General features: G+C 54.4%; 1 protein-coding gene across 1 annotated transcript in view; it reads right to left on the reverse strand.

The window, feature by feature from the left end:
- The window catches only part of SHB (SH2 domain containing adaptor protein B), a 135,797-nt gene that overhangs the window by 32,559 nt on the left and 89,425 nt on the right, over nucleotides 1-13,813 (reverse strand). The window lies entirely within an intron of this gene.

Consider the following 13,813-nt stretch of genomic DNA (forward strand, 5'->3'; position numbering starts at 1 on the left):
GGAGGGCGGTTCCCGCCAGTGGAAGGCTCAGGACAGGCTGGACCCACGTGCTTGGTCACTGGCATGACCGCCGCGGGGTCTGGCAGGCTGTCCCTTCCAGACTCATGTTCGCGGGGGCCAGGCGTGGTCCGCGGTTGGGGAACAGCACTGAGCAGAACAGAAAGCCCCACTTCTGGAGTTCAGGGTCCGAGAGACAAGTAAAGTCAGTCCGATCCACAGCACACCAGCTGGAGCTAAGTGCTCTGGAGGAGAGGCCAGCAGGACAAGGCAGGCCTCTCAGAGGACAGCATCTGAACAGACGCCTGCAGGAAGCGGGCCGAGCAGCGTGGACGGCTGGGGGAAGGACACTCTGGAGAGAAGGAGCAGCAGATTCCAGGCCCTTGACTTCAGGCACGGGCTGAGGGTGACTGAGAAATAACACAGCCCAGGGGAACGGGAGCGGATTGCACTGGGTGGGGTTTGAGGCCCAGGGGAGCGGGAGGGAGCAGGGCTGTGTGGTTGGGGGTTTTGTGGACCCTGGGAAGGACTTCGGTTTTATTCTGAGAGAAATGAAGAGCCATTCTGACTTCTGATTCTGAAGTCAGAAACCTGAAAGCTTCTGGGAAAGCGTTCGACCTGGTACTCTTTAACAGGACTGCTGGGCTGAAAAAGGGACGGAGGGTGTGGGTCTATGGGAACTCTCCATAATTTCATCTCAATTTTGCTGTGAACCTAAGACGACTCTTAAAAAAACAAAAGTGTGTTATTTAAAAAGAGAGAGAGTGAGATGGACAAGGAGCAAGGCCGAGCGGTGAGGAAGCGCCTGGAGGATGGGCTGGCATTGGGGAGGTGGGTGAAAGTGACTGAGAATCGGACTTGTGTATGTCTTCAGAATGGAGGGTGAGAGAGACAGAGGGTCAAAGTCACTACCGGCTTTCAGCCTGAGCGTTGGAGGATGAGGCTGGCCAGTCCAGGTGAAGAAGGCCAAGCCCCAACCTCCAGATGCCCACAGCCTATGATGCCAGGGCTGGGGGCAGAGTGGGGGCCCGCCTGGGGGCTCCCTGCCCTCGTCTCTGGCTACAGTTCTGTCCTGTGTCCAACCACGGGGACAGGCAGCCAGGTGGCCATGATCTCAAGGCCCTTCTAGGGGACAGGTCCTGGGGTTGGATGTCTGAGAAACAAACACCCTCCTCCATCCGGCTGATGAGCTGCGTTTTCACAGTGGTGATAAAGGGGTGATGTATAGAGCTGGGGCCCCCACACGCATGTCATCACGGGCCTTCCCCCAGCTTCCCAGCAGCCCAGCTCCCAGTCAGAGCTCGCAGGGAACCACACCAGCCCTCGGGGCAGCCGGTCAAATGGGGTGCATGTCCTGGGAGGGGGTGTGAGGGAGCGGTGAAGCAGGTTCTGACCTGAGCCACCTAACTTGCAGAGCTCGGGATGGGTTGACCTCGGGTAGGGGCAAGCGCTGGGATCAGGTAGACAGGTGAGGGCCTGGTCACCTTTCTAAAGAGCTGGGACTTGATCCTCTGTGTGGGTTGGATCAAGGAATGCTATCCTTCAGACTGGGCTTTAAAGACCTCTCTGACTGCTGACGGAGAGAGGGTTTAGGGGTGACTCTGGAGGCAGAGAGGTAGGGGAGGTGATGGAGGCTGAATCCCTCAATGGTGACAGGGATGAGGGAGGTGTCTCCAACAGGACTTGACTAGTCGCGGGGCAAGTCCGGGAAGACCCCTGTGCAGTACCGCACTGCGAGGGAGACCGGGGCACAGCGGGAGGTGGGGTCGGGGAGAACGGGGCCAGTGTGCACTTCCCCATGAAGCCTCCCGTCGGCACCTTTCTGGTTTTGGGGAATGGAGAGAATGGACACAGGACAGCGCAGCAGGCCTCTGGCCCCAAGCGGTGAATGGTGCCCCAGGGGGCAGCAGGGTGGGGGTGTGGGAAGGGGTAGGTGAGAGACGAGGTTCTGGGCTTAGTTCTGCCCCAGGCAGATAAGAGCGAGGGACCAGATGAACTGTAAGGCACTTTCGCCTCGGTCAATCTGGGTGCTCGAAATCTGGGAATTTCTGCCAGCATAAAATCCTACTACACACCTCCTGGCGCAGAAGGTAAGGGGAGAGGCATGGAGCATGCAACACGATCATAGAAGGAACGCAGGTTCTTAAGACCAACGACGTGGCAACCTGTCTAGTCTCAGGTCTCGCCACGCCGCCTCCCAGGCTCTGTTCTTTGTGTGAATCATCAGGGCTCTTGACTTTCTCCTCGTCCAGCTGCCTGACTCCACGTGTTCTTTAGGAGTCACCTCTTCCAGGAAGCCCTCCCTGGCTTCACCCCTTTCCCAGACTCACCTTGATTTCAGCCTCAGTTCAGTCGCTCAGTCATGTCTGACTCTTTGCGATTCCATGAACCACAGCATGTGAGGCCTCCCTGTCCAACACCAACTCCCAGAGTTTACTCAAACTCATGTCCATTGAGTTGGTGATGCCATCCAACCATCTCATCCTCTGTAATCCCCTTCTCCTCCTGCCCTCAATCTTTCCCAGCATCAGGGTCTTTTCCAATGAGTCAGTTCTTCGCATCAGGTGGCCAAAGTGTTGGAGGTTCAGCTTCAGCATCAGTCCTTCCAATGAACACCCAGGACTGATTTCCTTTAGGATGGACTGGTTGGATCTCCTTGCAGTCCAAGGGACTCTCAAGAGTCTTCTCCAACACCAGAGTTCAAAAGCATCAATTCTTTGGCGCTCAGCTTTCTTCACAGTCCAACTCTCACATCCATACATGACCACTGGAAAAACCATAGCCTTGACTAGATGGGCCTTTGTTGGCAAAGTAACGTCTCTGCTTTTTAATATGCTGTCTAGCTTGGTCATAGCTTTTCTTCCAAGGAGCAAGTGTCTTTTCATTTCATGGTTGCAGTCACCAACTGCAGTGATTTTGGAGCCCCAGAAAATAAAGTCTGTCACTGTTTCCGTTGTTTCTCCGTCTATTTGCCATGAAGTGATGGGACCGGATGCCATGGTCTCAGTTTTCTGATCTCAGCCTGTGGTACCGTAATGGCCAGTTTCTTTGTTTGGCTCCCCATGAGCCCCTCAAGAGCAGGGGCTCCACCATATTTGCCCCCATCCCCCCATCCTTAATGCACGACCATGACATAATAGGTGCTCAAAGAATGACTGAATGAAGAAACTTAATGAGCTGCTGTTTCATTTTGCTGGGGAAAAATATCGGTTTTCATACCAGATAAATTGGATAAAACCTAATAACGTCCCAGTCAACACTGCAATTCCCCACTGAATTAATTTATACATTCGCTTGCAAGCTTAATAATATAGCCATATATTTTAGAGGGAACAGGTGGTGATGAATGACAGGCTTAATTAGGCAAATCATTTCACCTAAAATAAAAATATACAAACTCCAAGTGCAGTGATTCAGCAGCACAAGGGAAAAAAATAAAAAGTTAAGAACAAAAGCTCCAAACACAACTGCTTTCATTCCTTCTAATTAAGTTTCTCTTTAATCTGCAATTTTAAAAGGCAATTCTTTTAATTTAGTGATTTTCTGTAAAAGATAAAGGAAGACACAGCCCTCAAAAGAATATCTGCATTTAGAGAAAAAGTATACCACCCCTGTGAGTTGTTAGAATGACAGTATCTAATTAATTCCACCGATAGGCAATTACAAAGGGAAGTCAGGGTTCTGCGGGAGGGAGGGGAGCCTCAGGACGGCAGGGCCAGGCCTCTGGGGCTCCTTGGCCTGATGACGGGACCAGAGCCCTGGCGGCAGTGATCCAGTTAACGGCTCCACCAGCCTCTGTCTCCAAGGCAGGTGAGGTGGCCCTTCGTGATGCCCTAAATGTCCTTCCAAAGCTCTCATCTGATGAGATCTTTAAGACCCAGCTCAGGTCTCCTGGGAGGCCTTTCCTCCATCCAGGTTAGCCTTTGCTGTTGGTGGTCCCCTTCCTACTTGTGATAAAGATTTCGTATCAATCAGTCCTGACGTTGGGTCAGTGTCAACAAGCACCCATGCTAGCTCTAACCCTCACGACAAGCCTGCCACCTGTGAGTGAAGGGAGGGGGTTACCATCTGGGCCTCAGAGCTAAGCGACAGGGCCGGCCAGGCAGGCACTGCATCCCCCTCATTTAGTCTTTGAAATGACCACCAACTGTATGACGTCTGGAAGCTTCCAAGGTCTGGCGCAAAAGCCTGCCTTCCACAAAACCTCCCCATCCCGCCTTCTGAGAGCGCCCCTCCTCCAGTACAGTTCACAGCTCTCCACCCTTCTCTTGTAGCTCAGCAAGCCCCCAGCCACCCTGCCCCTGGCAGCCCATGGGGTTCTCTGGGGGACAGTACCCAGGACTTAATTTCCTCTCCAATATCTTGTCTGCCTCTAAAGTGCCTGCAGTGCTTGGCATAGAGCTGGTGCTTAGTAAATGTTTGCTTAGATGAAACAAATGTGTTCCTTCTAGATCTGCTCCTTCCTGTTTATCATTCAGGGCTAGCCAAAGGGATCAGGTTCCCAAATTCCCATAAGCCTCTAAAACACAGCTCTCTGGGTTCAGAAACCCTTGCTAGCTCCTAGGTCCCCAGGACAGGAAAGGACAGAGAACTCACTCTGGTGCTTGCGGCCCTCAGTGACTTGGTGACAACCCTTCTGGGTTCCACACCCACCCCTCGGCTCCAGTCACAAAGAATAGCTGGTCCCCCATCCCACATCTTTTGCTTCCAGGCCTCTGCTCTGCTGTCTGCCCTGGATCCCTTTCTTCACCATCTCTGGGTGCAGAAATCCTAGCCGTCTTCCAAAGTTCAGCTTTAATGCTGCCTCCTGGGGGAAACTTTGTCAGGACCATCCAAGGTGGAAGGCTTCCCAGGTGGCGCTAGTGGTAAAGAACCTGCCTGCCAACGAAGGAGACAAAAGCGACATGGGTTCGATCCCTGGGTGGGGAAGATAGCATGGCGGAGGGCATGGCAACCCACTCCAGCATTCTTGCCTGGAGAATCCCATGGAGAGAGGAGCCTGGAGGGCTACAGTCCATGGGGTCGCAAAGAGTCAGACACGACTGAAGCAACTTACACATCCGCAGGCCCCAGGAGAAAGGAATTCCTTTCTCCTTTCCGGAACCCAGCCTCCGATGTCTAAGGTACTGTCTGACCCCACCCCAGTCCACGTCAGAGTGCAGGGCACACAGGTGTCCTCTCAGAACCAGATGGAGGTGAGGCTTCACGCCTTAGCCTCTTCTGAAGTTCTCTGTGCCTGACACACAGTCCCCGGGATGCAACGAGGCCGGAGAACAGAGGAACTGCAGCTCAGCTTCATGGAGGGGATGTGGACTCTGGAGTTAGGAAGATCCAGCTTTGAATCTTGCCTCTGCCACTACTGTGTGGCTTTGGGTAAGTTTCTAAGCCTCTCTGAGCCTTAGCTGCCACTTCTGTAAAACAGGGCTGACAATGCCTATACCATAAAGGATTACGGAGGTGATCAGTAACAGAGGACAACCAAAGCCCAGGACCATGTACGCAGTGGTCCCTTCTCCCCATGGTCACATCCACGCTGAGAGCAGCTCCTTTTCATGTACTCAGGAGGGTTAAGTGCCTTGTATCAGAATCCACCTTCTTCTCCAGCCTGTGCTGAAATTCCTAAGGTGGAGGCTCCAAGAAGACAAGACAGATTCTGTTTTTTTCAAAGCTGAATTCCCAGTGCCTAGGACGGTGCCTGTGTTGATGCTTAGACTCTATTGAGTGAATGAATCTCCACCCAGATTTATAGTCAGCAGGTCCAAAAAACACCTCATTCATCAATCAAGAAAGGAAACTTAGGAGCTGGACTCCCCCCTCAAATCATTTTAAAATAGTTTTGAAAAATGACTTGACCTTTACGGAGTGCTTTCTGTCCACAAGCAGGCATGTGAGGACCCGATGTGGCATTCTCTGACCCTCACAACAAGCTGAGGCGGTTGGTGGGACTTTATGTTTTTACAAACGGGGCCTGGACCGGGCAAGCAGACTGCCCAGCAGAGAGGAGCAGGCCATCAGGCCAGGCGGGGGCCCCAGCCCCCAGCCCCTGACCCTCTGCTTTGGGATGAGAGCCTGGGCAGCCTCCCCTCACCTGGGGTGCTCCAGGAGCGCCTTTCTCTGGGCCAGGCAGGGAGAGAAGACTTGACAGTCTGCCAAACATCCCTGAGTCCTCCGGGCTGATCGTGAGTGTGGATGTTGGCCCCTGAGGATGGTTCACAGGGAATTGGAAGGAAGGGAAGGGGACTCAGGGCCTTGGGTCCCCAGGTGGGGCCTGTGGATCGGTGGCTGCATCTTTCTGGCTGGCCTCCGGCCTCCCCAGCCCTCCAGCACAGGACAGAGTCCCTTACGCGGGCGCAGCAAGGATTAGAGAACTGAGAACAAAACCACTGCACAGAGCTCTCAGGCGCTGGGAGGCCTTTTAAGGCCCCATGTGGGTGAGGCGGGAGCAAATACGGGGCTGACGGAGGGCCTGCACAGTGTTCCAGGTCTGGTGTTTGCTCACCGATATCCTATTACACTGAAAACACAAGGGCAGAGAGACCAGAACGAAGGCGCCCAAGGCGCCCCTTCCACACGGTCCAGGGTGCTGATTCGCACACTGCTGGCCTTGACTCTGGCTGGTTTTTGGTAGAGGGGCAGGTGTGGAGTGGGGAGGGGTGGACAGGCATATAAGGGGCTGCAGCCCAGGCAGTCATGAGCCCCCAAGAGGGGGCAAGGAGGGAGACTGCGCATTGATCTGGGCAGGTGGGGCCCCCATGACTCAGAGGCTATGGACCTTTCATGACGATGCGCAAACACTCCTACTTGACGAAAACTCTGTTCCCGACAACGGTCCCCTGCTGCTTCAACCTTCTAAACACACGTTCTGCGTCATCTCGCTTGTTTCTCAGAGATAAGCATTAGAATTTCCATTTTACCAAGGCCCGGAGAGGTGAAGCTCCCTTCTCCCCTGTGGTTCGAGAATAGGCCTCACTCCCTCCTCTCCCCAGGCAGTGAAGGCTGTACCCGCAGACAGGCTGTCAGACAAGGTCTGGCTGGCTCCTTTAGCATCACCAAACAGGCCTCTGTGTTCCCCTCACAGGCACACGCGGGCCCCAGGACACCATGCCGCCCCATCTCAAGGGCAGTGCCTGAGAAGAGAAGCTCCTCATTATACGAGGGGGTAGGGGTGGCTCCCCCAAAGCAGGGCATGGGGAAGCCCGTGAGGCAGGCGTCTGGAAGCCGCCTGGGCTCCAGGAATGCCAGCTGGGCTCCAGGACTGCTGTCCATGCATGCACACCCAAGCCTGGGCTGGGGAAGGAGGGCCTGGCTCCAGTGAGCATGCCTTTATCCTCCTAGCCTGCACCCCACAAGGGAAACATGGATGTGGCTGCCTGGTACAAAGACCCCACCCCGAGGGCTGCTGCTTGGCTGCAGGAAAAGTAGGGATAAATCCCGATGAAAATGATAAAATGACCTAAACGCAGAGGCCTTTACAGCTGCTGAAGCAAGCCATCTCCACCAGCATAACTCATTTTAGAAATGAAAAATGACCAGCTGTGAAAGGGACTGACTTGTCCCATGTCAACAGCTTGACTTGAACTTGGACTTGAACCCATATCTTCTGAATCCCAGGGGCCTCTAACAAGTTCAGCACAAATCCTGTCTACGGTGCAACAGGTTCTCAAAAACAGTAGTGATGATAAAGATACCAAAAGCCAGCGTCCACTGAACACTCACTGTGCCCCCGACTCCTGGCACCGATTCCAATTACCACCTGGTTTTACAGGTGAGGAAACAGGCCGTCTGCCCCAGGTCACCCTGCTAGCAAGGGCAGCCCAGGGGTTTAGATCTAGACCCGGCAGCTCTGCCCGCTCTGCGCTGGGCTCCCTGTCAGATGGAGAACGCCCGCTCAGAGCTAATGCAGTGTGTCCCCTAACGCTTTGACCTGCAGACACCCACAGACACTCAGAATCAGCCCTAGGGCCTGGGAAAGGGACTTCCCCCATCCACACGCCCCAGAGGATGTGCAGGAAGCAGGCTGGGCACTTGTAGAAATGAGTCTTCCCTCCCGGGAGCCCCCAAACCTCAACCCAGCTGCTCATATGTTTCTGCTGCTGCCCATCCACAGATGGAATTGCAGGAGCGGGGTGACAGGAGGGGACAGGTGCCGGCTCTCAGGGCCCTGCTTGCCACCTACAGGCACACCAGCCTCCCCACCCACAGCATGGCAGGTGGATTCACGGGCCAGTCCTCAGACATCCAGCGACACACTCTCGGCTTCGGGATCAGACCGACGGCAGCAACCACAGCCGCCACCAGCCGCTCACAGACGCCCCTCTTCTGTGCAGGCCCCTCTTCCTCATTTGAAGAGAGATACGTGTACAGCTGGAAAGAGTGATGTGAAAACATAACCATCTCTGTGTGAGCAGGCTGTGATACCCCTCAAGAGAACTTGGGGTTGGTTTTCCTGAGACCTAATTTACTCAATAATTTAATAAATACTTGTGCGTTCGTTACATGCCAGGCACTGATCTAAGGCGGGGACTTAGGTGTCAATAAGGCCGGCCGAGTCTCTGGCCTCACAGAACTTAAAAACCTCTATCTACACGAAGACCACTGTCCTGCCAAGCAGAAGGGCAAAGAGATTCTACTAAACCTTTGGGTTTTTTTCCACACAGGAGACAAAGGCACTTGAAGAAGAAACATTTCTATCAACATAATTAGCAGACAAGCCAAAGCTATGAAACACCAGTGTTTTTCTTTTCTTTTTTTTTTTAGGTTACTAAATGAATTCATTCATATGTCAAACAGAAAAACCAACTGGAAAAACCTGTCCCTCAGTAACATATCAGCCAAAGGAAGCGAGTGATCCCAGTTCTCTCGTTTAAGCCCTCCCCCTCCTCTCTGCAGAGACCTGCTGTTCACACGTGTTAAACATTAATTACAACTGTTACTCATTACACAGCAAAAAGCTCGGCGCACCAACACAATTGTTAATTTCCTCCCTGGCCCGAGGCATTCTGGGAGGCGGAGCAGGGGGCAGGAAGCAGTGCTGGAGCCCCTCTGGGGCCAGCGGGGAGGAGGTGGCCCGCGCGGGGGTGCCAGGCGACGGTGGCAGTCCCCGTGGAGTCCTCTGCCGAGGCCGAGGCTGTTTACTCGCAGCACACGGGCGTGAGTCGTGGGCCTGGTGGGAGCAGCGGGCCTGGAGCGCGCTGACACGCTCAGTGGCAGGGCCGCCACCTTCGGGGCGCTTCGTTTCTGGTGACGACACGTCACCAGCGCAGTGTGGAGTGGGCACAGCGGCCTCTGCCCCAAGAAGAGCCGCCTCGCCCCCGCACAGGTGACAGGAGGTTCAGACCTCCCGCGGCATGCTCAGTGTCCAGGCGGCAGTGGGGACAGCGCCGGACCCCACTGGCTGTGTGATGGTGGGCAGGCCGCTCACCGTCTCTGGGCCCGAGGGGCCATCTGTGCGAGGACCGTGAGACCACACCCTCCCTTGCAGGGCCTCACAGGTTAACCCACGCCAGCCTCCGTAACCGGGGCTCACTGTCTCTTACCTTCCTGCCCCTCCGCCACCACCCCCACCTTCATGGGCTTATCTTAAATTAGCCAGCTGAGCCGGCTCAGGGATGACTCACAGATGTTTAGGAAACAGACATACCTGGGACCTTACTTTCCCCTTCCCCTGCCCTTTGAGCTTCACTTGATGAGGCTGGGAAAATGTCAAAACTCAAGAGGGTGCCTGCCAAAGGGGTGTCCAACAGAGCAATAGCACCCCGTCAGCTGACAGTGACAAGGGAGCATCTGGCTGTCCCAGAATAAACCAACGCACACCCATAGGGAATGAGGAGGGAGCGCAGAGGGGCCCCAGCCCAAACTGGGATGGGGGTGGGGAAGGGAGTCAAGTCAAGGGGGGCTTCCTGGAGGAGGCGGCACTGACACCCCCCAGCCGAGCTGCGATACCCCTCCCTGACCCCAGCACCTAACATACAGTACGCACCGAGTGTGCTGTAGGTTCTCAAAGCGGGTCCCCAGATCAGCAGCCTCAGCAAGATACACCTGGGATCCTGTCTGAGATGCAGGTTCTCTAGCCTCATCCCTGGAACCTCCTGAATAAGGAGCTCTGGGGGTCGGACTCTGTCATCTGTTTGACGCTTCTGGCAGGTGACCCTGCCACATGCTCTGAGCAAACCAACCAACGAACGAGCATGTCACAGCTAGAATCGAGAGGGGTTTGGGGGAGACTGGCAGTGGGGACCCTCTCACACCTGGGGACCGGTGGCCTCGTCCTCGGGAGGGGCTGAATAAAGGATGGAAGAACTGGGTGGTTCATGGCGAGAACTGTTGCTGGAATCCAGATGGGAGTATCTCCTACAGAAGTGCTGTTTTCCACACTATCCATACCTCTCATTGCCTGGAGTAACTGGGAATGAATTTCATACATGGGCCCTCTGTGCCCCCAAAGTAGCTTTTTATGCAGTACTGTTTTAATATATAAAATTAAATTTTATTGGATACAGCAAGCCTTCCCTGAGCACCAGTAACTATTCTCTCAGGCATAACCCTGTAGAGTTTATGAAGTTTTTTCAGCCAATCTTCTCCCTTGATCACCACAGAGATCCAGGGTGATATGGTTTGTGACAATCCCCGTTTTACAGACAGGAAAACTGAAGTTCAGGAGGCTGAGAGCCTGTCTGAGACCCCACAGCTGGTGACTGGTGGAGCTGGCATGTGAACTCGGGATTTTCTGACTCCTGCTACGGTCCCAGTGGCTCCTGACACCAAGACACTGTGTTGAGCTTTCAAGGGCAGAGAATTTGGCCAAGGAGCTTAGTAAGGAAGACAGATAGGTACTCAAAATAAGTATATTCAGCATTGAGTCATGTCTGTCTGCTCTTTTCGCTAGAAGGCAGGCCCGTTGCTGGCTGAACCCAGGACATTGCTTTAAAAGTAACTTCAATGGGGACAAATCTGCAGACAGTGAGTCAAAAACAAAATCACTTTGTTTCTCTGAAAGATCTTTTTTTTTTTTTTTAATTTGACTGTGCCAGATCTTAGCTGCAGCACATGGATCTTTGGTTTTCATTGCGGCATGCAGAATCTTTAGTTGTGGGACATGGGATCTAGTTCCCTGACCAGGGATCAAACTTGGGCCCCGTGAATTGGGAGCAGGAAGTTTTACCCACTGGACCACCATGATAGTCCCTCTCTGAGACATCTTAAGGGTGCCCTTCACCCACTCTCTTGCTGCCTGGCACCTTTAGCAAGCACTCTGATCACTTGCTTCTTCTCAGAGGCAACTGCAATCATTAAAAACGTAGCTTTTAACTCGACCCACTGAATTAAAAAGAAACGCTGATCCATCCTCTGTGTATGGCCCAGCTGGCTCTGCCATGAGGTCTCCAGCAGTTCCCAGCCCCTCCCTGGGCCTCAGTTTCCTTGGCTGGACAAGAAGGAGTGGGATGCCGTGGTGTGGGGACCCCTCCCGGTGCAGAGCCGGGGCAGAGCATGACCAGCCCGTGGGACGTCTCTGCTCATCCCCGTGCAGTCACGAACCTTCCAGAACTTGGGCCGCCACAGGCTCCTCAGCTGGAACCATTCCAAGTGGAAACCTACACCCCAGGCATGTCCTACTCGCTGTGGACACAAGGAGAAACTGGAGACACTGACAACAAGGTCCGTCTAGTCAAGGCTATGGTTTTTCCAGTAGTCACAAATGGATGTGAGAGACGGACCATCAGAGAAAGCTGAGCACCGAAGAATTGGTGCTTTTGAACTGTGGTGTTGGAGAAGCCTCTTGAGAGTCCCTTGAACTGCAAGAAGATCAAACCACTCAATCCCAAAGGAAATCAGTCCTGAATATCCATTGGAAGGACTGATGCTGAAGGTGAAACTCCAAAACTTTGGCGACCTGATGCCAAGATCTGACTCATTTGAAAAAACCCTGATGCTGGGAAAGATTGAAGGTGGGAGGAGAAGGAGACGACAGAGGATGAGATGGTGGGATGGCATCACCAACTTGATGGACATGAGTTTGAGCAAGCTCCAGGAGATGGTGAAGGACAGGGAAGCCTGATGTGCTGCAGTCCACGGGGTCGGAAAGAGTGGGACACGACTGAGCGACTGAGCGACAACCCAGGGGCCCTGGGAGGGCGAGGGCTCCAGCACATCACATGCAGTGTCTCAGATGGTGTCAGAGACTCGTGACATCTACAGGGTAAGGGCTTGGGTTCTAAGTGGGACTTTATAGGTTCAAATTCTGACGCTGCAGCTGACTAGCTATAGGATCCTGGGCAACTGTTTCTTCTCTTTGGACTTCAATTTCTGTATCTGTAAAAGGACAAAACTAAGACCCCAGGGGGTGGTTGGGAGGATGAAATGAAATAATGCATGCAGAAGTGTTTTGTAAATACCAGAACTTCCCAGTACAGGGCCCTGGAAGCCTCACCAGGACCCTCTGCAGCAGACACATTTCCCCAAAGAGAGCACAGAGGCCCCAGGAGAGGTTCGATCCCTGTCCTTCCCCTGGCCCCCAGAGATGGGGAGACTCCACATCCATGCCCCTGCCGCCCCCCGAGCCCAAGTCTGCTTCTCTGGGTTACCCACCCAGTCCTCGGCCCCCTCCCCGTGTGGCCCCCTTCTGGGTAGGCTCTGTCCATCTTACAAAGCCCAGAGGCCGGTCAGACCCTCTGCACCAAGCGGCGCCACCTGAGACAGCATGGAATCACTCCGGATGCTTCTCCTGCCCCCACTGGTCAGGGAGCTGCGTCGGTGAGGGGGTGGACCTGCTGCCTATAAAGGCTCTGGGGGGGTGAGTCAAAGCAGCGGGGGATCCGAGTCCAGCCAGCTCTGAAGGCATGTAAGTCTGCCAGGGGGCAGGGGGCTGACAGCCTGATTGTAAAACTGATAAGGCATCCGTTTTGGGGGTTGGGACCAACTCAGGCCAGGCATGTGCGCTGAGACTCCGGTGCTGGGTGCATGGAGGCGGGGATCCTGGCTGAGGCTATCAGCAGCTTCCCATACAGAGGGCGGGCAGGAAACCTCCTTCACCTGCCACAGAACTCTGAGAGAAGGGAAGAATATCATTCCCAGGAAGTGAGGACCACCTCACACCCTGCAATAGCTGTTTTCACGACAACCGTGAAAGGATGATCGAGCCTTCCCGAAAGGCGGCACTTGCCAAGAAGGCTACCTCCTGTGGGGAGTGCCGAAGCGCCCCTTCCGAGAGCCTCCCTCCACGACTGCCGTGGACAGCACCGTGAAGGGAAAGCAGTCTTGCTTCATAGACTGAACCACAGAGAGAGTGCAAAGGGCTCCCCTTCCCCCAGCCTCCGGCCAGCACGCTGGGGTGCTGACGAAATGAAGCATGGAAGGAGCCTTGGAAGTGGGGGGTGGCAGGCCAACCTCCCACCACAGGGCAAAGCCCTCCGGATTCCAATCCTGCCTCACTCAAGCCTCTGCTGGCCGAGCTCAGTGACAGGAAGCTCACGACACGCTTTCAGGCGTATCTGAAATTCTTACCACTCACCGGGGCCATACATCCCCATAGCTCCTCCTTGGTAGGCCCACCTCTGCCCTTTGGGGGTCCCCACGCTGTACACCTTTGGAAATCTGAAAACACTGCCCAGGTGCCCTGCCCAGGTTCCTCATGCGAGCTAAACAGGCAGAATCAGAATATAAGGGATGGAAAGAGATGACGACAGTTTTGCCCAGTGGATTTTTAGCCCGGCTGCAGATCCTGTCCCCAGGCTCACGGGGCCCATCACAGCACCTACGGGCCCAGAGAACTGGGCGGGGCCCCTCAAACAGGTGTCCTGGAAAGGAGGACGCCGCCCAG

The sequence above is a fragment of the Muntiacus reevesi genome, chromosome 17 (assembly GCF_963930625.1).
Source record: "Muntiacus reevesi chromosome 17, mMunRee1.1, whole genome shotgun sequence".
Taxonomy (NCBI): domain Eukaryota; kingdom Metazoa; phylum Chordata; class Mammalia; order Artiodactyla; family Cervidae; genus Muntiacus; species Muntiacus reevesi.